The sequence below is a fragment of the Patagioenas fasciata genome, chromosome 5 (genome assembly GCF_037038585.1).
Source record: "Patagioenas fasciata isolate bPatFas1 chromosome 5, bPatFas1.hap1, whole genome shotgun sequence".
In the NCBI taxonomy this organism is placed as follows: Eukaryota; Metazoa; Chordata; class Aves; order Columbiformes; family Columbidae; genus Patagioenas; species Patagioenas fasciata.
The window spans coordinates 41,428,477-41,453,082 of record NC_092524.1 but is presented as its reverse complement, the minus strand read 5'-3'; the positions used below and the strand labels follow the sequence as shown (position 1 = coordinate 41,453,082).

The following is a 24,606-nucleotide window of genomic DNA, read 5'->3' as shown; positions in this document are numbered from 1 at the left end:
TTTGTGGGCTCAACATAGCCATGTCATGTCTTTTCTGCCAATGGTATGGTGGTAACATAAAAACCTCGGAAGTTCTGATTGGGAGCAGAGACCTTAGATTTTGGAAATAAGTAATGCCTTCTACGTGACTAGCTTCGATCATAGGAAGTTACTATACAGCTTCCTTCACAGGAGAAGCTCTAGTGAACTCATATAGGCTCTTGCTGATGAGGAAACAATGCCGTAAGTCTTATCACTTTTAATTTTTTGCAACTTTCAAGTTCCATGCACTCAAGAAGTTGCATATGACTAGCTTGGTAGATGAGGTGAAAGCAATGGGCTTCATTAAGGCTTTTGACACTGTCTCCCGTAAGATCCTCATACAGAAGCTGATGACGTATGGGTTGGATGAGCAGACAGTGAGGTGGATTGAAAACTGTCTCTAAACAGATGGGCCCAGAGTGTGGCAGTCAGGGGTACAGAGTCCAGCTGAAGGCCAGCAACTAGTGGTTTACCTCAGGGGTCAATACTGGGTCTGATTCTTTCCAACATCTTCATTAATGAGCTGGATGACGGGGCAGGGTGTACACTCAGCAAGTTTGCTGATTACACAAAACTGGGAGGAGTGACTGATGTACCAGAGGGTCATACTACCATTCAGAAGGACCTTGACAGGCTGGAGAAATGGGCTGGGCTGACAGGAAGTCACAAACTTTATGCTGTTCAACAAAGGGAAGTGCACAGTGCAAAGTCCTGCACCTGGGAAAGAACAACCCCATGCGCCAGTATTATGCTGGGGGCCAAACAACTGGAAAACAGCTTTGCAGAACAAGACTTGGGGGTCCCAGTGGACAAGTTGAACATGAGCCAGGAATGTGCCCTTGCGGCAAAGATCATTAGTGATGTCCTGAACTGCATAAGGAGGAGTGTTGCCAGTAGGTCGAGGAGGTGATCCTCCCACTTTATTCGACACTGTTGAGGCCTCCTCTGGAGTACTGTGTCCAGTTCTGGGCTCCCCAACACAAGGCACACATGGAGCTACTGGAGGGAGTCCAGTTAGGAGCCACTAAGAAGATTAAGAGACTGGAGCATATCTCCCACGAGGAGTGACTGAGAGCGCTGGAACAGTTATGCCTAGAGAAGAGAAGGCTTGGGGGAATCTTACTGATGTAGAACTTAGTAAACACCTGAAGGGCATATGTAAAGAGGATGGAGCAATGCTCTTTTCAACCATGCTCAGTGACAGGGCAATGGGTGCAAACTGAAACACAGGAGTTTCCATATGAACACAACAAAATACTTTTTTTTTTTTTTTACTGGGAGGGTGACTGAGCACTGGCACAGGTTGCCCATTGATGTTGAGGATTCTCTGTTTGTGGAGATATTCAAAAGCTGTTTGGACATGGTCCTGGGCATCCTGCTCTAGGTGGCCCTGCTTGAGCGGGGCAGTTAGACCAGATGACCTCCAGAGGTCCATTCCAACCTCAACCATTATGTGATTCTGTGATTCTGTGACCTGTCAGCTTAATTGCTACAATCTGCCTACTATGTTGTCTGAGTATACATTCAATTTACTTCAGAAACAGCTTCAACAAACATTTGCTAGCAAGAACTCAAGTATACCTAACTTCTGCTTCCAAGAATTTAAGATTACGTTTTTGCAAAACTAGGTCAACCTAGATCCATGTCAGAAAGGTACTGGAGTAACACGATGTTGTGACCTAGTCAAAAGATAATGTTCACTTTATATGTATTCTAGAGGTGTAAAGTATAACTATATATGACTTCTGTGTAGATTTTTTAAAGGCACAAAACACAAATAACTTCTGACAATGGATAGGCAAGTGTAGGGGTTCAGAATGAAGTATAAGGTACTTAAAAGGTTATTCATTTATGAGAGAAGAAAAGGAACATTACTAACATATATTCCACCAAGGAGGCTTCTTAAAAGCTTCTTCCTCTATAGTAACATATTTTTCCAACCAGTCTATGATTTCTCAGGTTGCAATGAGTCATGTCATGTAACTGAATGTGTCACATCCAACTGTGATATGATGAGAAACAACATAACAAAAAGTGACAAGATTTAACATGACTAGTAAGAATGAAATGCTACAGTGGTAAACACCAGTTTTCAGCAATTTGGTATGTCATGTTTTTTAAAAAGGACAACCTAACAGTATGGTTCTCATGCAATAATCACACCTCCTGACATACAGAATTACTTGGTTTTCAATGTTTCATATTTTCAGACACCCCAATCATGATTATCTTTTGATATCCAGTGCAAGATGTATTTTTAGCTCAATTGACACTGCTGTACTCATGAAAATTAACCATTGATGTGAGTTTAAACCAAATATATTCACTGTGATCAGCTGAAATAGGGAAAATTTGTTTAACCAATAATTGTAGTTATTATTATTGATAAGGAGAGCGTCTTAGGATGATGATTCCACTTGCTCATTTTACAGTGGTTGATAACAGCAATCCCTTGGGAACCTGAGCATTAGTAAACCAAGAAAATAATTCCTATTATGTGTGGCCTTTAAGGTTCTGGCATTACACCATTTGCCTGGAAAGAAAATAAATGTAGACTGCAGGTTTGCCAGACTTAGACAAAAGAAAGATGGATAAATACCAACAACTACCTCTTCCTGCTATTACACATTCTGGAAGGCAGAAGCTCACTTAGGCTTATTGAAGGTGAAACATGTCAGAATGATCAACAGTAGCTCTCACATTTCCAGAAATATCTATATTTTACAGCTCGACAGTCACACTTGCAGGCGACAGTATTATTCCTGTGATTACAATACACTGAAGTATTACAGGTCACTGAGCCAAAAGGTATTCAAGCTTTTTTTCCTTCAGTTTGAATTTATGTATCTAGAAGAGACACATGCCAGAATGCAAATCTGACTCTGATCCACCAGTCTGTGAGCAATGTTTAGGTCTAAAAAAGATGTTCCATTTAGGTGACACCATTGTGAAGTACCACATAGCGCCTACCACAGATGGGGAACTGCAATGGCAATAGTTCCTACCAGCTCCAGCTTTCATCTCTGCTTCCTCATGCTCATTGCCAGGGTTGCCTCTGCTGACATACTGCAGTTGTGTTGTTACTGCTGCTTTTCAGACTCTGAGTTTGGAGCAAGAGCTCACATCAGAGCATTTCTGTAGTTTCCTTCTTGAGAAAAGGCCTAGCATGTGTTGTCAGTATGTTCATTTCTGAAGAGGTTTTCCAAAGAATTATGGAAAGTTCCTCTTTCTATCCATAACTTCCTTGAGCTGCCAGAAAGTCTTTGGCACTCCCCCAGAAATATGCTTCCACAAGTTCTGCTAAGATGCTCAGAGCAGATTTGTCTACGTAGAGCAGAATGTCAGAACATGAGCTGAAGTTGTACAGCTAATGTGGAAACAGTGTACCACTGGCTCCTAAATATGAAAGGACACCAATGTTAAAAGCTCTGCAACAGAAGTCCACGATAGCTTAGCTTTTGATCAGACCTATTAGCAAATATTTTCCAACATTCCTAAAGTTGTGCTGCCATACAGGAAATAATACAAGATTAAATGGATCTAGAAGAGCATGGAAATAGAAGTGTGGACAGTGATGTGCTTGTGTGGGAAGAAGGAATTTTGGATTCTGGCAACTACAGTTAGCTCCATGTATTTCTATGAATCTGTCATTAAGTGAAATGTATGGAGGAATGGGAAGTTAGCAGACTACTTAAATTAGTTGTTAAATGTGAACTGAAGTTTCAACATTAGTGTGCTCACCATGAAAAAGATTAATTTAGTATTGGGTATCAACAGAATTCAAAAAAGTTATATATTTTAGCATTTACTAAAAGCATATCCACATATTTTCTACTGTCTTGGAATTTGAAATTCAATGTCGACTACGGAAATATAAAGCCATAAAATGGTCAGTTCTTTGACGGAATTTTTGCTTGGAGTTTTAGAATACTCTTAATAATTCTTGAAAAAAATGAAGCACTTCCAAGAGGCTTGGAAGGACACTTCATAGAGGGGGTCATCTATTGTTATCTTTTTCTGTCTCACTCTTTCCATGTAGACAGAAAGAAAACACAGAATGAAGATGAGATAATTTTACTAAATAATACTGTAGTATCGCATCCAAACTGTTTATTGCCTGTATTTGCTCAATCCAGATAGTAAAAGTAAACCAAGAGAATTTCTGAGCTTAACCCAGCCATATGAGATTTAGAAAGAGTTCCTCAGCTAAGTCTGCTCTAAAGGAGAATTCTATGTGGAGAAGGGTAGTACAATAAGTGTGCTGCATGTGTGCCCATAAAATCACGTAAATACTTAAGACTGAGAAATTAGAATTTCTAATCATAAATTTATCAGAAATATCTCTAAATGTAGATTTATTTAGAAGACACAATATTGATTTTTTTTTTTTTCTGATATGGGTATTACCGTAGAGGTGAAATGTTGAAGACATGAAAATTATGACCTCAGAAGGATGCCAAAAGAATATTGATTCAAAAAACTCCTAGATGACTGAAGAAAATGAAAGTGAACCTCCTTGTTAACTGTGCAAGCACTTGTGATCCCTTTGCCTTCCTTCAGTAACAAATTTGCAAAATGAGGGTATAATGTGAAATTCATTACAGGTTAGAATGTTTCCATTTCTATGTAGGCTGATTTTGAGAAACGTTCATAAGCACATTGTCACACTAAAAGTGATTTGTGTATTAATGACTGGAATTCAATATTGAGTATTTAAAGCACTAATTCTAATGCATAATATATTGGCATTATTTCTAGTTCTTTGAGTACTTTGAGTTCTTCTAGATCTCTGTTCCTACTATGTCTCACATTCTCAGGCAACGTTTGGAAAAAGCTGAATCTTTTTTATTTTATAACCTATAGTGACAAGAATGCTTTTAAACAAAAAATTAATATACAAAACTCTTCATTGGTTTCCTTCTGATATCTTCTTAACTGATTTAAACAACTGGGCTATTTTCTAACAAACTGTTTGAAGAGGCTAAAGCTCTATAAGTTCTATGACATGTAATATTATTTTTTTGTTTGTTTTGTTTTGGTTTGTTTTTTTTTGTTTTGTTTTTCCCAAGATGTTTTGCTTTCATCTCTACTTATTGAAGTTTTTTCATGGTCTTACACTAGCAATCTGAACACATTCAGACAGTTCTTGGGTAACTTGTATCATATGCATGGGTGGGGTGTAAACCAGAAAATTCCAAGTGATAATTCTGACTTAAAACAGTTACAGAAATGCATCCTTATTTTTTTGCCCTTTTATAGATTATACTAACTATAAAACAATAATATGTATTTTATTATGTGTATTATTTTTTCTCGAGTATGCATCAAGCTAAAACTGTTTTCACATACTTAAACAGGAAGAATATAAACCTGATTTTGTCCACTTCTTCAATAAAGACTACCCTTTCACATTTTCTATTTCAAGTGGACTGCCTAAGCAGTTTTTATGATTATATAAAACCTGAACTTTTCTTTTTGAGTCATGCACGTAATTTTTAATCACTCGCTGTAGCCCATGCAAAAAAAAAGTAACAGCTTGCTACTTGTATGAGTCAGAATCTAAACAGAGCTATTTAAAAATAATTTGAAAGATGTGTTATTAGCTAATTAGCATAATATAGTTGTAAAGAAGGTATAAAATCTAATGTGTTTCACTGAATTGGTTCATAAACAAAGGCTGTAATTATCTACTATTTCCTATGCATCATTATTATTTTCCTTGAGACTCTATAATATAGCCAAGCCAGCCTAAGAATGCTGCCAAACAGATATCAGATCTGAAATGCTATGCTGCAGTTGGGGCACACCTTTCATTTTCCATGTATTTCATTCCAACACTGTCTACTTAAACATTTGCACAAAATGTAGGTTTCGTGTCTTAATAGATTTGTAATTACTTGGATGTATAAGAAAAGATACCTTTTCTAGCTTATTCTTGCTAGTTCCACTTAAAATAAATTGCCTGAGTTTAGAACCTGAAAATAGTGAAACTAAGCAAGACAGAACCATTTGATTTTCCCAGACTCAATGCTTGTATTGAAGAATAAAAAAAAAAAAAAGAAAAAAAGAAAATCAACTTACTTTTTGTGGATACTTTAATTAGTCATTAGAATACTGCTCTAAAGTAGGTTAACTGTAAGCATTTGTTCATAATTGGATTCCATGTGAATTAACAGCAGATGATGGTAAATAATTCCAGCCTGACTGTTTTCAGACATTTACATTAATGTATTAGTTTTAGCACACCTTACAATGCTTGGCCACATCCTCCTTGAAGTCAGTGGAGACTGCAAGATATTTCCTTTCCTCTAGAATCCCTAAGTTCAATAGGAAAGCAGTAAGGCTTGGGAGATTTCAGGGATAATTTATTAACATTCATAGATTATATCATAATTACATTAAGTTTTCCAGACCTTTAGAGAAAAACTATGAAAGGCTTTCAGCCCTCATCTAAAATTTCCTGATCTAAGAAGAGTTTTGAAATAGTCACAAAAGAATCAGCACAGGAACCAGCATAGGGAAAAAAAAAAATAAAAGGCAGTTACATGTAAAATAATTTGGATTTTGAAAAGAAGGTTCATAACAGTGTACAAAAGTGATACCATCTGAAATCAAGCTGAATATCACATTTATTTCCAAGGAAAAGGAAAAATTTTTATTTAAAAAATGTCATGGGAACACTGATGTGTCAGTGAGACTTACTATGCTACTGCTGAGGCCAAAGTTCAACTGCTTTTAGACCACAGAAGCATCAGGAACATTGAACAAGATTTGTTTGAACTTCTGTAAAGCAAAAACCAGTATTTGTCAAAAAATGTAGTATAATTGGAAAGCTATTTCAGATTAGAATACTACCTGTCACTGGGCATCTGTGGATATTAAACTGTTCCCGACATGTCATCTTTTGTGACTATGGCTTATGAAGACAGAAAATAATTAGGTTTTTTATCCTAAGTGCCTAAGTATTTCATCTTGCAAATATCTGGATTTCCTGGTCTTGTGCCTGTGCTCAATGACAGTACTGCAGATGGTCTTGGTAACCTCACAGACAAACTTCTGAGATCTTACTCTGATCCTTCAGACTCCCAAGATGCATGCTAATTGTTTCTTATGAGTGCCTTTCAGTATTTCCCAGATGAAAGACAACATCATGCATCAGGTTGATTGCAATAAAAGTAAAATTGGAGACTCTTTTTCTTATTTTTTTTCCAATAAGGTTTTAAGATGACATTTTGCAAGCTTAGATATTAGTAGAAATGGACATTACAGACAAGAAGAAAAATGCTGAATCTGCATCCAATTAAAATAAAAAATACATTTAATTAAAAAAGAAATCTTATTAAATTACTTATAACCAATGAGGGAAATGGGCAAAGGAAAATGCCAACAGCTGCTGAGGAGGACTCAAAACTGTAAGCTGACTTGAGAGAAAAGGATTAAGGAAATATTAAGGTAAACTCAAAGCTTGGTGTTTAATGCTCATCCTCATTACAAATTTGTTTCCTTGTGCAATACTGAAATAAATTAGGTTCATATGCAAGAAGGAAGATTTCACTTGTCATTGCACAGAAGTTGCACACTGCACAGGATTTTTGTTTCCTGATATGAAAGACCAAGTAGAAAGCTCCGGGGTAATGTAACTTTTTATTTGAGCTATGGTACAGGACAGTGAAGCAGAGCCACAAATGTAAAAAAAAAGTTGACCAGAAGTGTAATTAATCAATCAGGAATATGTTCTAAACTGGTGGCTAGTTATATATTTAAATAGCATGGCTTTGAGCTATCCTGGCTGAAGCTGATTCAACATCTTCATGTTAGAAGAAGTGGTTCATCAGTTCCAAAAAGAATCTCGAAAGCTTATCCTGCTTTTGTCCAGTGACAAAATACTAGAATCATCAAAATCATCCTTGAACTTATTGTCATCCAAAAAGCAATCTTCCTCCGAGACAAAAAAGATTTTATCCAAGAATGGCAGTATGTAAATTATCTCATTAGTACCAGTTACAATAAACCTCCCCAAATGATATACAAGTAGTCCATGGTAAAACATAATCCTAGTATTTCTTGGATATTTCACAGTTTCAGCTTGGACATTCTGTCAGTTTTACATATGGCATCACACAGCAACACCTTTTAGGTTTTGTCTGCCACCCTAGCCCAATAATGTAACTTTTTCATAGTCTCTTTTTGAGGAACAGATTTTAAATAATTTTGTCAGTGACCCTATGTTTTACAGATGACTGGAAACATAGATTCTTTCAGCAATTTCCATCAAACCTCAAAGAATCACTGCTTTTTCTTCAAATCAGAATCCACGATTCTGATACTGTATCCTGGAAAATAATTGAAATTATTAAATCTACACTGGAAGATGAATAGATGGCCACAATTTGTACCTCAAATCATCTAAACCAAGAAGCCAGTGTTTATCAGTTTCCTGGCACAGTCAATGGAGAGAGCTTGGCCCCTTTGAGAATTCCTAACGGTCCTCTGAGTTATCTTCTGAAAGAATCTCTCCTATGTTCACTATGTATAGAACATATGGAAACTATCCTCCTAAAGTAGGAGGACATTAGATTATATAGCCCACTTGCCCTCCTCTAGATAAGTAAGTCCCTTAGCGGTATGTTGTGGGGAAATCTCAGGCAAGTGATGATTTCTAATAATTGGCTTCTTTCACTCTTATCTGAAGCCACGTCTTGGAAGAGGGTGTTTGTCTCACACTTATATTTCACTTGGAGAGCATAGATGGGACACCACTACTGCTGTAACTGCTCTTCAGGGGCTTATTACCTCCAGGTGCAAGGAAAAGCAATCTCAAGCCTAATTTGTGACCCATGCCAGAGTAGTGTTGTCTGGACCCGGAGCTGTTACTCTTTTTCAGAAAAAAGTCAATTTCTATGTGATCCCTCTAACACTTCACAGCCCGTGTTCACTGGACTGGAGAATTAGGACTTTTATGTCAAAATGAATCTGTATTTGTAGAGGGAAAACTTATTCAAGATCTAGGAAACAAAGGTAAGAACTCTTCATTTTTTGTTAATGTTTAAAAAATAATTCAGTATGACCTAAATTACTGTCTGGGTCAAGTTATTTTGCACAGAAGCTCTCTAGTTGTACATGGCTAAGCCTTTTTGAATACAGTTGCCTTTGAAGCTACTGCATCTCAATTGACTATGGCTCTGGATCTGTTCTTTTTCCAAGTTACGCATTTCTAATGCTTCATTTTTATTTAGAAAAGGAAATTGGAGACAATTATGGCAATAAAAGGAATAAATGGAATTTTTTACTAAAAATATCTATAACCTGGAAGAGATGCAGTCATTTTGAAATTAAGGCAAGCACGAGACCTGACAAGATAATGGGAATAGATGATTCTTACCAACTATACAGGAGATATGGATGGTGAGGTTGATAACAGTAATACTGATGCATGTTTTGTACCATGTTTACTTTCCTTTCTAAGTTTGTAAAATCATCACAGAAATAGCAAAGTACTTAATTAATGAGTGTGAAAGTAAGACAGAAGGATAACAAAGCTACAAAACAATAACAAGGTTCAGATTTCCCTTTTTGGGTAAGAAGTAGCATTAGGCAACTAACTGATTAGGAGTTTGTTTCTTTAGCTTGTATTTATTTATTGCAGTAGGTAATTATCATATTAACTTCCCAGATTATTTTGAAAGGCTGTAGAGGAGAAGCAAAATGTAAAAAAAATATTGGGAGTTCCTTGGGAGATGCTTGTTGGGGGGCTGCAGTGCAGGGACTCACAGCCTTCAACATTCAGAAGTTACACTTCAGAAAAAGTGGTTTAATTAACTCGTAGTTTAGCTCACTTGAGAACTTTCTACCTAACTCATGACATGCATATTGTCTTACCTGTCTAACTACGAAACCCTCCTTCCTCTATCTAGTACACTAATACTTCTGTTAAGGGTTATGAACTGTTCTTCTTCAATTAACAAGGCTGTTATCCAGGTTTTTCAGGTGGAAAAGCCTCCCTGTGTTCTTCTGCCAGCATTGTCAGCAAACCGGTTCATTTACAGTAACCCAGGCCTGAGTGGGTCACTGGGAAAAGTCCATATAGTCTTTCCTCAACTGTTCAAGAACAAACAGCCCACCTTAGTTTCACTTCTGGCAGCTTCTTAGAGAAGCTGCCAGCCTGAAGAGTTAGCAAGTACAAAGGAAGAAGGAAGCTCAATGGAGCTTTTTTTATTTTGGTGGAAGAGCACTAAACCCTGACAGTTCTGAGAAGATGTTGTTGGCTTTTCCCTGTGGTTGCAGATCTGCAGTGTCTGGGACTGTACTCAATGTCCTGGAATGAACATCCCCACCTACTTCACCCCTTTTCATCTCTAGGGGTGATAAATGTGCATCAGAAGAGGTGGTGAAGCACTTATCTGCAGGGTACCTATATCAAAATAGGGTAAAATAGGGTATTTCCAAATAGATAATGTCACTGGCTAGTAGGAGTCTCAAGAATACTATTCCCTACATCTGAAACAACAGATCTTATAGCAGAAAATCCTCCAAACATGGAAAACTACGGAAATCATTGCTTAACTTTAGACAAAACTTTGATGGCAAGGATTATACACACACACCAGTGAAGCCTTTATTGACTACATCCTTCCATCTGGAAAACGAACCTTTACTTTCTTTTTGCAATAACACACATTCATTTTGTTTTCCTCTTTGCTCTTTTGTATCTAGAGTTTGTTCCTGGATTTTTAATTTTTTAATTTTTTTCTTTTTTCCCAAATAAAACTAACCTTTTGCAAAATAAATCCCCAACTTCCTAAGGATTCTTTTTTCTATATAAATGTCAGTTTCACTGGATGTGTTACATTACAAATGGCAGTGCTTTGACAAGAAGATGAAATCAGGGCCAAAGAGTTATATCTAAATTTACACTTGCACTTGTATGTATATATTAATAATAATTACTTACATATATAAACATATTTACTTATACACATTGCATCTGAACTTACAAATGCAATGCAAGCAATAGATCAAAACTCCTAATGAAAATATACAATGGAAGGCAAAAAACTAAGCAGAGCCTAAAAAAAAAAATCCTGCTACTTTGATTATTATATAAGACATAAATTGGGATTTAGATTATGCTCTACACATTGGTGCAAGATAGCCTGAACCTAAACTTTGTAAGATTTAATTTTCTGTTGCTATTAATGAATATTACAACAGCAGCTGCCCCCTGTGGTTTGGTATAAAAAGCAGTGTATATACCTAGCACAACATTTGCAGACCTCCTCAGTTTTGTGTTTTTAATGTGATGAAAAATTGTACAAGTAACAAAGGAAAAATGTCATGGTAACTAAAACATTTCCTATACATGTATTTTAGAGAGAAGCTAAATCAAAGGTCTTCAAAGAATTACTAGGGTTCTTTCTAGGAGGTTATTGACAAATATGTAGTTTGTCTTCTGAGTTTGTGCCTCTTTCACAGATTGGTGTATTTGTGATCCCACAGGCAGGAATAAGTGTCTGTAATTCATTTCTCCTTGTTAACTAGTGTGCTTTTGTGTGTAGGATGATTGACAGCAAACTCGGCTTAGTCCCAACGGATGAGCTTGTTAGCAAAACCCTAGCATCCTATCTCTAATAAAGCATATCAGCAGTACATTTTGTCCTATCTATTAGCCTCTCTGTTTCTTTTTTGTGAAAAGCTGAGTGTCCCTTTGAAGCAATGACAAATAAACCCCTGAACTGAAGTGCTAGGCTGCCTTATGGACAGCTGGATAGTAAATGTCACACCGTGTATAGAATGCCTATTATCAGAGTGAGCCATTTGTTCCATTCCTTTCAGTATCTTAATGTAATACAAAATTGCTAAATCAAGCCCCATGTCTGTGACAGAACATAATTAATGAGAAAGCAGGAGCCAATTCAACACTCTTTATTGGGACCTAATTGGCTCAGGCAACAGAGTTGTCACTCAACAAGAGACTTCCTTTAAAGCAATTTTGTTCTTGGTTGTATTACAGAGCCTATTAAATTGTCCCCTCCTTGATCACACAAAGAAGTATCTGCATGCAATAATTAGCTTTTCCAAGGGGATTTTTTTTAACTCTTTCAATAATAGCACATTTTCAGGCACTGCTGGAGGAAACAGACAGCACAGGGAGATGTGCAGCCTCTGGACTGAATAATTGTAATACATGCATTTTGGGAAAGCCTATGAGGAGCACACCAAAGCTAAAGCTAGGGCATAATGCAGTGGCTTGACTTCAGAGAAGGTTGCAGGCCAAGCCGGGCATCTCATATTTGAACTCTGTGCAAAGCTTTCAGCTAAAAGAGCAAGCAGAAGTGCAGAGGTATGGACTGTTTAACCAGGTGTTTCCTTTCTGATGTACTATTAAGCTACCATGAGGAATGAGATGTCCTGTTTCCCATTGCCAGTATCTGGAGCTTCCAATACCAAGATGAGCAGCCATTCATTTTGTGTAGGAATAAAAGCCTAGGAATCTTTTTCCTATGAATGTCCATCAGAGTTTCATGGACTGTATGTTTTTCTTAATCAGTAGATTGTTATGGTAGACTAAACTGGTGAGGGAACTCCATAAGCATTCAGAAATAATTTTTTTTTGCCACTCCAATATCAAATTTCACACTTTGGAGTTAAGTAGGACTTAAATTGTACATAACTAAGAAAGTCTAGAACCTGCTTCTGCACCCTCCAAAAGCATGAATCTCTACAACTAGATAAAAGACAATTTCTTCAAAATCAAAATCACTTATTGAAGTCCAGTGATTTAACCACCATCAAAAAGGTTAAGATGTGTTCATATATGTCCATAGCTTGCAATATTTAACTTATTTTCCAGTAAATTTCAACTGCAGCTACTAAGCTTTGTAAGAATTTATTTGAAAGACAATAAAAATGAGAGGGTCCTGAACCAGTTGAAGATCTCTGTGTTTAGAAAGGATAATCCTAAGTTGAACTTTACATCTCCTGTTCAGTTCAGAATTAAAGCTAGTATTGTGACAGAAGACTTGGTCCATGTTTTTCTCAAAATTGTGACATACCATTCTCTCTGTTACCATTTTCTGATATTTGTATAGGACTAAAAACTCAGTGGATGTGTTAAAGATAGTTTGGGAAATACAATGATAGAAAATTACATTTTATTTATTTATTTATCTATTAATAGATGTTTAATACTGCTGTATTAGTTGTTACTTTTTGAGAATCCTAAGTGAGAGAAATAAATCTATTTGATGTTTAACAATCAGTAGATTTGAATGCTTGCCTCTTATGTCTCCCAAAGACTAGAATGATGTGACTAGTCATGTGGATAATAGTGTGTTATCACTTATGTTATTGTATCCTTCAGGGTAAAACTTTCAGGGATTTCAAAGGGAATGATGAAAACAGTATTAAAATAATGCAGAATTCCGCCCCCCCCCATGCATGTTTAATGGGTCTTGGCATATGCTATATCTGCAGTTATACTGATTGATTGTGACAAATACATTTTGATTTGCACATTTCATGTAGCCTTTTTAGTGGTACAAGTTCATTGACATCTGCTCCAATATGCATGGAAACTACAGCATTTCTAATATCCACCCCTTAAAAGACTGAGCTACAACAGAATATATTACAAACCAATTTTTTACAGATTTAATAAAATGCAAGACAATATCCTAAATGCAAATGTTAACCAACAATGTCCTTTCCCAGGTGACTCGTGAAGACTATGAAAGTATGTATTCTGAGCAGTTTTATTAGGTTACCCTAGTAACAATTGAAAATTATTACCAAAACTGAAAATCTAATTTTCTTTTATTGATCATGTGAAATCAACATTATAAAACTACAATTGTATGTAATGATTAACTCTACATGGTTTAGAATATTAAAGGACACTGAAGAATTTCAAAGAATACACTGAAGGCATCTACTGAGAAGATTTTTGACAAGTCAAATTAGAATGTTTAATAAAAAACAACAACAAACCCCACTAAAAACAAATAAAAAAATAAGCTGAAATATTGCACAGATTTTCATCAAACAATATTATGTAGAAAAATAGACATGGAAAAGATATTTTGGGAACATATTCAAACCAGCAATGATTATTTAAATGTTTTATTCAATAAATTAGTTCTCTATTATTCAATTTTAATTCAAAAAGTACTCAAGTTCCTAAATGAATTGCCAAGCTTCTGTAGTTTTGGCCATCATAGCCATATGACATGAGTTAGATGCCATGCTGTTTGAATCTAACATAAGACCAAAAGGCTATTCCTCCTGTTTCAGAAAACCTTGGGGTCCAGATATTAGTAAGAGCCTCCTGACAACACACAGCCAGAAGTTACATACCTCTGCCTGTCTGTGTTTGAAAGGTCACTGTCACTGATGACAGACAAGTGAGGTCTAATTGAGAGAAATATGACATCATTTGGTTGTCATTGAGAACAAAACTATGACGTGTGATTCCAGAATTGGTGGTTATTAATATTTCAGTAACTGTAAAAAAGACAATCCGTATCACTTATGGATTGTGTCTCTATTAAAACATAAGGACAATGTCTTGCATCTACTTTAGCTGACAGTGGCTAGCAATAAGACAAGAATTAGGCCCTTGTTTTTGTGTATTATACGATGCATAAAGAACATTGTTTAGGTCAGTAAGTTTTTCGTTTTGACATGTGCAAGGACCTCACAATAGGTGTCTCAGTAAGGACTGGTTTACGTAATGGCTTTGAACTGTTTCCTTGTTTTGATAAACAAAGAATTGTTATTATTAGTAAATCTGGAAAAAAGGTCTGAGTCAGGACAGAAAACCTTCTGTCATTTCTTCTATCTAGTATTATCCTGTAATACCCCACCATTATACCCTATGAAAATGACAAACTCTTCAGCATACAATTTTCCAGAATCTTATGAAATTGTCATCTTTTAATCTAAATACTATCTGCTTTCCTCATCTCATATACAAAAGTAATTATATGTGCCCTAGTAGCTTGATTCCCAGTGGCATAATTTTACACAGGCCATTGTATTTCAGAAACAAAAATATTGAACATTCTAAGCAATCTTAGATTTCTAGGCACTAACTCTGAGGGAGTCTGCAACCTCTGAATCTGTCATGTTACCAGACTTTTCTTCAGCACAAAGTATGATTAAAAGTAATAACACATGTCATACCACTGTGGCAATGCCAACACAGAGGATGCGTTTCTACAGAACAGATGGTACTTGCAATGCTAAGAAGCCTATTCTCTTCATTTTACCTCATTGTTACTTGGCTTCTGTCCCTTCTCACACACGTCACACATTTAAAAGTGTGCACAATGTCCCCTTTCTAAAGGGCATGAGCATATGAACTCATATAAACAAGATCAGAATGCAGATTAAATGATCTAGAGTATAATTCAAAATAGACTTAAAACCATACAGTAATATTTTAGCAGAAGAACCCCACAGCCATTATTTTAGAAATGAAGGAATTTATAATTTTGAAAAGCTGAGAAAGGTAGCATTCTCATAAAACATAACAGGGATCAGTTCACCTGTTATGTTACACATACCAGTGTGAAATATAGCAGTTTCAAGAAGTGCTGAATAAACTACATGACAATTTAAGACTGAACATTACGACAATAATTTAAAATACAAAAGAAGTGTGAGGCAGGCAAAATTCCAGCTGACCTTCATCCAAAATTGATGCTCTTGTAAAAAAATCATGGGACACTTAATGACTTAAGAGTTTTCTAAATATCATTCACGATTTGGCATGTCTAGTATTTCAGTAACTGACACCAAAGCAAGAATGTACACCTATAAGCAACCAAAAGAAAGAGTACCATATATTGTATAATAAATACCATATAAGATTGTGAATTCTCTTCACAGATCTGTAAAACCTCTGCATTCATGTTTAGGCAGATTTTGTGGATCACTAACTGAGAGAAAAAAGCTTCAACATGTACAGAAAGAGGAAAGTTCTGACTGATACTGTTCTGAACTATGTATGACTCAGTAGGTCTAGTTCCTGCTCCAACAGATACTGTTCGGCATCTCTATTTCTCAGCAACACAAGAAACGAGGCTCAGTTCATGACTGTAATACTCTCAGATACAGTATCAAACAGGGAGAGTTACAGCTACTTCAGTGAGCAAGCAGGAATGATCTGCTGGGAACACATCAAAACTAGTCTATTGAGGAATGAGTCCATGTATAGCATAATAATAAAATGTGGGTTCTTTCTTGATCAGCAAGAGGATGAATAATGGCACTGCAAGCCAGTTTACACATGCCTTTGGCAGCCTGAAAATGACACATGCAGAACTGGGCAAAATTAACTGCCATGGTCTATCCATGTGTTATCTGAAAAACTCTGACAGCCTGTTCAGTCCTCTTCTGTGGCTGCATGTGGGGTCCTCTGTACTGAGAGATATGTAATATTCAGAATGAATAAAGATTTGGAAAAATGCTAGCGTATGTAGCATCTATATTTTAACGTCATCTGGAACATTCTCCATAATTTTTACTGCAATCAGTCTTTTCTGCAATCAGTCTAGTCTAAAAGACCCGTTATAATAAATTGGTCAGCCTGTTACATGTCGGCCTGTCTTGGTGGCTAGACAGAGAAGATTGTTAATTATATGGTATGTGATATGGTTTTCACAATGGCTGGTACAGCATAGTGACTCACAAATTATACAAATAATTTCCTTCATCTTTATTTCTGCTAATTAACTTTGTTTTCTTTCTCTCTGATTCAATTTCTCCGAACAAAATTTCTTGTAAATAACTGGTATTCACTGGATTATGTCTGAAATTTAGTTAGGACACAAAGAGTGAATGAAAAATGTTTTTTTTTCTGCCCTTTGTTATCTACTCTGTTAAGGGATCTTAACAGTTGTGAATTTCACTGTTCTAAACAAGACGCTGACAGATAACATACCAATTTGCAGGAATATTTCTGGGAAAATAATAAATTTTCCTTGTTAATCAGTGATTAATGGTTCAAAGAGATCTCAAACCCTTGGAATAATTCAAAGTATTTGCTAAAGCATCAGAAATTCTGAAGTCCTTCTCAGCGTATATTACAGGTTATGATCCCTGTAAATGGAAGGCACTTTGTTATGTCCATTCTCCCTTGTCCTTCTTACTGTGATGTTTGTTAAACAGACTCTTCTGGGACCTGTTGGCAACTACAATGCATTATTGGTGATCCTTTTCTGTTAGACCCTTCCTGCCAGCCCAAGAAACAAAAAAGGAGGAGGTGGAACATGAATAAAACTCCTTCAAAAGCTGATATAGACCTTGACTATGGGTTAAAATTCTTCGCACAGCTCATCAGTGGAGGATCAAAATGACGTAAGCACTGTACTTCTTTAAGACCTTTGGGTACATGTTTCATTTTGGCTAGGAATTCTATGTGAAATGTGTTTTATCGTCTCAACAGTTTCTAAAATAAATGTGTAAACAGTTCATCCCCAGACAACACATAAGGCTGTATTTGGGTAGAAAATTAGTATGATAAAGCTGACAGTCATTCTTTATTCAGGATAGATGTAGCAAGCTGTTACTACTTTTTTGAACAAGAAACAAAAACATTGATACCTCACTGAAATGTAAGGCTGCTTAGACACTGAAGAATAAGGAGCTGCTTTGGTGCTAGTAAGTGGAGGTGGGTGTATCTGTGTACAAATCACCTAGGAAAAGACAAAGTCACAGAAACAGTCAAAATGCCATAGAGACATAAAAGTAAAATGCCCTTGAGGCAAAAGAAAGAGTAGAAACGTCTCTGAGGAGAGGAATCCTTGGAAAATGCTGAGAAATGTGAGAAGACAAATTGTCTGCAGTTACTCGATTCCTGCTGTGTTCATAGAAAGAAGATTTTGTAAATTCTTTGTAAATGAACCCACTCTATCAAGTAATTTCTCTTTTCTAATATAAATAGGTCAAAGCATTCTGACTCCTCATGACTTAAAATCAAAATGAGGCAATTGCTACTACATTCTGTATTGCTATTCAAGAATGGCCATATTTGAAACTGTTTAATGAAAACAGCTAGGGGACAGAGCCTCAGCTAACCTCATTTATTATATGATAAGACTCCAAAAATTTCAAGGCCCACTATATGATATTGTGCATACAGATTGAATGAAGGGCATGTAAAATCCCAGGCCAACCCCCCAGACAGTGAATTTAGGAGCCGTTGTGAGAATTATTCACATGCTGCAAAAGCAGGTGTTAGAAAACAGTCTTTTCCTGTAATTTCTGATTCTTAGACTCTGACGATATATTGTTAAAAGTTTCAGCTGCTTTAGAATTTCTGCTAAGTTTTCTCACTTCTCAAGTAAAGAGGAAGTCTAAGAAATAAATTCATCTGTAGGAACCAAAAAAAAAAAAAAAGACATCTTCAGAAAAACAGCCATAATTCCATTTGTATGGAAATATGGTGCTTACACAGTCACCATGCTATATACAAATATACATTTAATTATTCTGAATACATGACCTCTAGGATTTATTTAAGTTACATATTCTCATGTCATGTTTATTTTTTTAAATAAGTGATGCTTTTTGATTAACTAGATCTACTGTGCTATTAAATATGAAACATAGCTAATACCACAAAGTTGGACTACTTTAGTTTTATCTGATGCAGTTAGCATTAGATTTATCTGATGTAGTATAGCCCATGGCACTTAAAAATAGCAAAACTGAAGTTTATGGTTGTAACAGGATCCTATTCACCAACGTTTAGTCCCACTGTCTGTGCTGACTGTCATAGAAAGAAAAATACGTTCAACATTTTGCAAAAGTCAGGCTTTTTATTAAACCCCATTTCACTTATGTTCAAATTAATTTGCTTTTTGAATACTGTAAATCCTTAAAATCAAAGGACTTCAGACACAGAGGAAAACCGTGCAACCTCAGTCTAGGACTTGACACTGCTGTAAAACAGCATCAAGAATCCAAAAGGCTATTCTGTTCATTAGAGAGCGATAGAGAGATGAAGTTCAGATAAAATAGAACCATAAAATTAGTAGACTAGTGAATCTAATGTAGATGTGAAACCCATATTATCAATGTTAAATACATATAGCCTAATAAATAAGTAATTTTATTAGTATATTTTGCTGATGCAAGGTTAAAATATTTCCAAGTTTATTCAAGTTGCAGCCAAAACAAATATATATATATTTTTTTAAATACTGTGTCCTCCCCATTTTTCCTATTCAAGCATTCATGATAACTGTACTGGAAACATACTGATTTCTTGGTATTTCAGATTATCAGTACCAAAGAGAACAAGACTGTATGATGATTAAGAAAAAATACAGTTTGCTCAGGTAAAAGACCTTAAATGAAAGAAAGAATCATACTTCAAATTTTTGTAATAATACTCAATAGGCTATTCTCAAATTTCTTAATAAATCAGACTCTTACAAATATTTACATGATTGTCCTAAATACTATCTCTTTTATGTTGGCCACTCCTCTTATATACCACAGTTTGTCTTTATCTTCAATCTAAGTTAAGTTTAGGAGTTTGTAAGTCTCAGTCATGTGTGAAATTATTACAAAGATGTACTTCCAAATTGCATTTAGGGACTCTGACAGCAAGCAGCTTGGCCCAAATAACTATCATTATGGCATTACAGTATTTGCCATTGCAAACCAAATCAAGGCACAGATTTTCCCATGTTTCTTAGTATGCTACTAGAAAGACTTAAAGTTTGTAATAGTGTCTTTGCAGATATTTCTAGACCTTAAATTAGAATTTTCAAATAATTAATTTTTCATACTTTGTCACTTGACTGCATTGCTTTCACAAGCATTTGAAAAAGGACAGCAGCCCTTTTCATCAATTGATGCCAAAGCTGGTAGATGGCCACGTGACTTTCAAGTGAGCCTTCAGAAAACAGATTTGTCTGTGGCAACTCTGGAGACATTACTTTAGTCTTCCTTATATCACTAGTTTACACAGCCAATATGACTTGAAACATGCAAATTAGTAGCCAAGAAATAATGGAGATTCACTATTGAGATCACAAATAATCTCCTCTTAAAATGAATTGATATTTCATCTTAACTTTGGTTTTAGTCTCAAAAAAGCCAAGATACAAATTTTCAACATCTTTTTACAAATGGAAGTCGATATTTCTTATACTAGGACAGATAGAAGAACTAAAAGAGCTGTAATCCATCCCTTTGTCAGTCACAGTGTACCGTGGTTGGCGCACTTCTTCCACAAACCATGAGTTCTTTTACCCCTTCCTTTTCCATTCATGTTAGGGCTGCTTCTTCCCCTATTGGGAACCAGTCATATAATTCCTACCAGTATCTCTGGTCTTACTTATTACATTTTTACATATTTCCTACTATGGAACATTGTGGCATTTCAAAATGTTTTTAAAATAAAAATGAACTAGTAAGTATTGTTAGTTTTTACATTATCAGCTAAATATGCAAAATATAATGCAAAAAGTCTTCAAAACTAAATACCTGAAAAATCCAATTTCAGATCCACATTTCTAAAAATCTTTCAAATGTATCAATTAAAAACATACAGTTTATGACCATCAATACACAAATCATGAATAGTTTTCTCAAACAAAAATACAAAGAACAGTTTTATGTGACCATGTGTGTCTTCAGACTGCAATAAGGCTCATCTGTTATAATGACACAATAAAGGAAATACTTCCAGTACTATTTTCACAGTGCAAGACAGAGTACCCTTGAAACACTATCCTTTCTTCCAGACACCTCTTTATGCGAAAACAGACTCAAAAGTGCAATATCCATGCTACTTGAACTTTGAAAAAAGTATTTAATGCATTTCTGCCAGTCCGTAATAGCAATATCACTTTCTAGGAAGCCTGCTGGGCTGAGTTGCAGGGCTGAAAATGTGATGTTTCTTATTTGGTGCTAGTCTCTGGTATAATCTTATATACATAATCATCTTCATCTGAAGCTCTTTGCTTCCAAAGTTTGTTTTTTTTTTTCTGCAGTTAAACTCATCACTGAAGCCTCAAGCATTTTCTGAACATATTTAATCTTTGAAACAGCCAAGTTGCTTATTCACATCTATTTCAGACTTTGCAAAACTGCCCATTGAGGACTAAAATATATATTTACTTTTCAAAACATATTTATTATAAAGGATTTTAAATAAATGGTTTTCTTGATCAGCGGGAAAAATGAAAGCAAAAGATAAAATTACAGAGCTTTATCTCAACGATTTTTTAACTCAATGCAAAAAGAAAAAGCATAGATATTGAACGGGAAAAATTATGTCAGGATACTTCTCCTACATTATTAGCATCATGTTTTGTGACCAGATCTTATAACTGGATCTGCAGGAGTTACTGCTGTTCAAGTTGGGAAACAGTAACAAAACTGCCTAAGCATCTGTAACACTCAGATTGCTATGTAATTTTCATTTCTCTGAGAACAATGCTGTGTAAACATGGGTAAAATGACATCAATAAAGTCTTCTGTGAAGTACTTTGTTTTTAAAGAATGAACAGAAAAATAGTTAATGATAGTGGAAGGAGAAATCAGTGAAGAATCAGAAAGTATTCAGAATAAAACTAGTAGTGTTACAGTCTGTTAACTATTTCATTTACAGATTTCTGTATTTTGCAATATTTTTATTTGAATGATTGTGAGGTATAACAGATTAGGTTAACCTTTGAGTAAGTAACATCCATATAGTAGACAGTAAGTGGAGGTAATAGAGTTTACCTTGTTTCTTCTTACTGACTGGCCTGGAGTGGGTGACTTCAACCATCTTTTACTTTTAACATTATTGCTGAAAAATTGTGACATTGATTGTGTGACATCACTGTGGAGAACTGAAAAAAATTATATTGATGAGTCAAAAAATAAAAAGGATATGCAAAAATACTTTAATCAACCATCAATACTTTAAGAACCTATTCTTCTGTGTGATATTTGGAAATGACTGAAGAAAAAGATCCCATGAAGTAAACTGATCACCACTTGGCAAAAGCATTTTCACCTTCTGATGGTGGAGGATAATAAAAATTGCAAGAATAAACTGATCTGCATAAACATATGATAAAGAATTACTTATGCATACAAAAAACTATTACTTTTTAATATGAAAAATGGTAACTCATCCTGATTTTCTAGGCACAACTCTCTGCAATATTAACAATCAGAATTACCGAACACTCCCAGAAACAGGTGCCAACTTTCATGGAAAAACTTTCAAATTGGTTGATTTTTATTATTTTTTTTTTTTTGTCCCCTTAATAAGGTGCTTTTACAGACCATGAAATTATTTATTGAAGGGTTTCTTTAAATACATGGTTAACTGCTCTTTTCTCTCTTCAGAGAAAGAAGCATTACCAGCATTATCAATGAATTCTGGACTAGTCTTGTAAAAACAAATTTACTGAATCTACATGACGAAGAATAATAATATACTACAGAAAATGTCAGACTTTTTAGAGACTTCCACTAAGTGGACAAAAATATTACAATTACAGAGCTTTCATATACTCAGCTATTTCAGCAAATCAGATTTTTAAAAAGGAGACTAGTTGCTTCCTAAAGACATTCCTATGACAACGCCACCTGAAGATGCTGCACTGAAATACAATGGCAAAAATTAAATGAAATCAGAAGAGGATTTTCTACAATACATAGTGGCACAGTTCTTACCACAGTTCCCATCCCCGGGACTATCAGGTTCTGAGACCTGCTATGATTTGGTTTAAAAAGAAAACAAACACAAAACAAACTTTGTCCTTTTTGAAAGTTGATTGGTAGAACACATGGACACACTATCCAAGTTGAAGAACTGTTTCAATAACCTAGGCTGGAGGTTGCTCAACTAAGTGAGCTATATATTCAAACCACGAAATTTTGCTGAAAAAATTCATTCTATGAAGATAGAGAAGAAAGTTAAACTCAAAATTTTGATAAATTCCAGAGGGGCTGTTATGGAGTAAAAGACAACAGATCTTTCTCTGCCAAGAAAAATGTGCGGTAATGTAGGCATTAGCTTTCACAGACCTTTCGTCCCTGTAAGAAAAGCTTTACAGATACCAGTTCAACCTCTAGCCTAAATTTGGAGGGAACTGTACTGAACTCCACCATGGACTAATTCTGGATTTCTAACTGTTTTGAAGAACCATGGCCACTGTGTACAATATACAAATAGACTGCAGTTTCTGAGAAAATATGGACTTGTAATCTGAGGCTGTCAGAAAATGAATCATATTCCTCAAAAAAATAAAATCCATGCTCACTGTTTGAAAAGATGTCAGTAACATCTCTTGAATTTGAATGCTGTTAGGGCAAAACCATAAGAACTTCTTAAAGAAAACAAACAAAAAAATACTTTGTACAATTTGTGTATTTTTTTTAAGTCAAACTATCAGTCAGTTGCCTTACTATAGAATTCAGCAATGTGTCCTATAGGGAAGTGTTAGCTAAAAAGAAATAAATGGTCCAGTATAATTGAGCTGGTTTTACCCCTACATCTGATAAAACACTATCCTTATGATAACCACTCATCTACATTACTTCTACTATCAAGACCTAGAATTGACATCTTGCTGGGAATATTAAGGCAACTCTTCTTTTACACAAATGGAATAAGCAGAAGATATGTGCCTGGGAATATTTACCCACATTTAGACATGAATTTGGTTTATCTACATTTGCTTTCTTATTGGACGTATTTTCTGCATATACATAGATATTCAAGGTTCTCCAGATAAAACCTTCTTGGCAAAGCTTATGTCTGAAAGGAACCTCATCATAAAGCCACTATATAATCAATTACACAAGACAGAAACCAGCAAAAACTTTGATCTTCCCCTTATAGGATTACAAGATTATAAAATCTTAAACTTGGTCAGAAGATAAGAAAAAAAGGTTTCTGAAATTAAGTGCATTGTAATGCAGACCTGACACATTAATCATAAGAAGTTTATGTGTACTACTGAGCATTATGGTTTGTACGGTTATTAAGTATCACCCAAATTCTTAGCACAGAACTGGAATTTGTAGAATTAGAAAATTTGAACAAGAAATTTGAGACTACTTTGAGATTACTTTTTTGAGAAGATATCACATTCCATAGTAATCATGCATTTATCAGAATCATAAAATAATCCAGGTTAGAAGGGGTCTCTGGAGGTCATCTATTCCAATCCTCTGTTAAAAGGAGGAACACCTCAGAAGTCAGATCTAACTTCTAAGCTATATATCCAGTTTTAACATATGCAAGCATGGACATGCCACAATATCTCTGGCAACTCTGCATCCACATTCCCATAATCCTGATGTGGCAGCTAGCAGCTGCTTGCATGAAAAGTAGTGTTTAGCAATCTGAAGTATGTTCACCTTCTCAGCTCATTGAGCAGAGAGAAAAAAGAAAGAGTGCTCTGATGATGGGCAGCTCTCTGTGGACTTAAAATTAATTTTCTCACAAGTTATTATGTTAGAAATCTATCATGATACGTAAAATATACTAAAAAAATAGTTTTGCAAACCCAAAATAGAAATTAAGATTGAATATGTACCTTTTAAGCTACATCATATCAGCAA

General features: G+C 35.4%; 1 long non-coding RNA gene across 1 annotated transcript in view; it reads right to left on the bottom strand.

Annotated features, from left to right (window-relative positions):
• The window catches only part of LOC139828009 (uncharacterized), a 97,462-nt gene extending 75,610 nt beyond the window's left edge, over window positions 1-21,852 (bottom strand). Inside the window, exon 1 of the long non-coding RNA XR_011739169.1 lies at window positions 21,766-21,852. This is a non-coding gene — a long non-coding RNA (uncharacterized lncRNA). The remainder of the gene's footprint in view (window positions 1-21,765) is intronic.
• Between the last annotated feature and the right edge of the window lie 2,754 nt (window positions 21,853-24,606).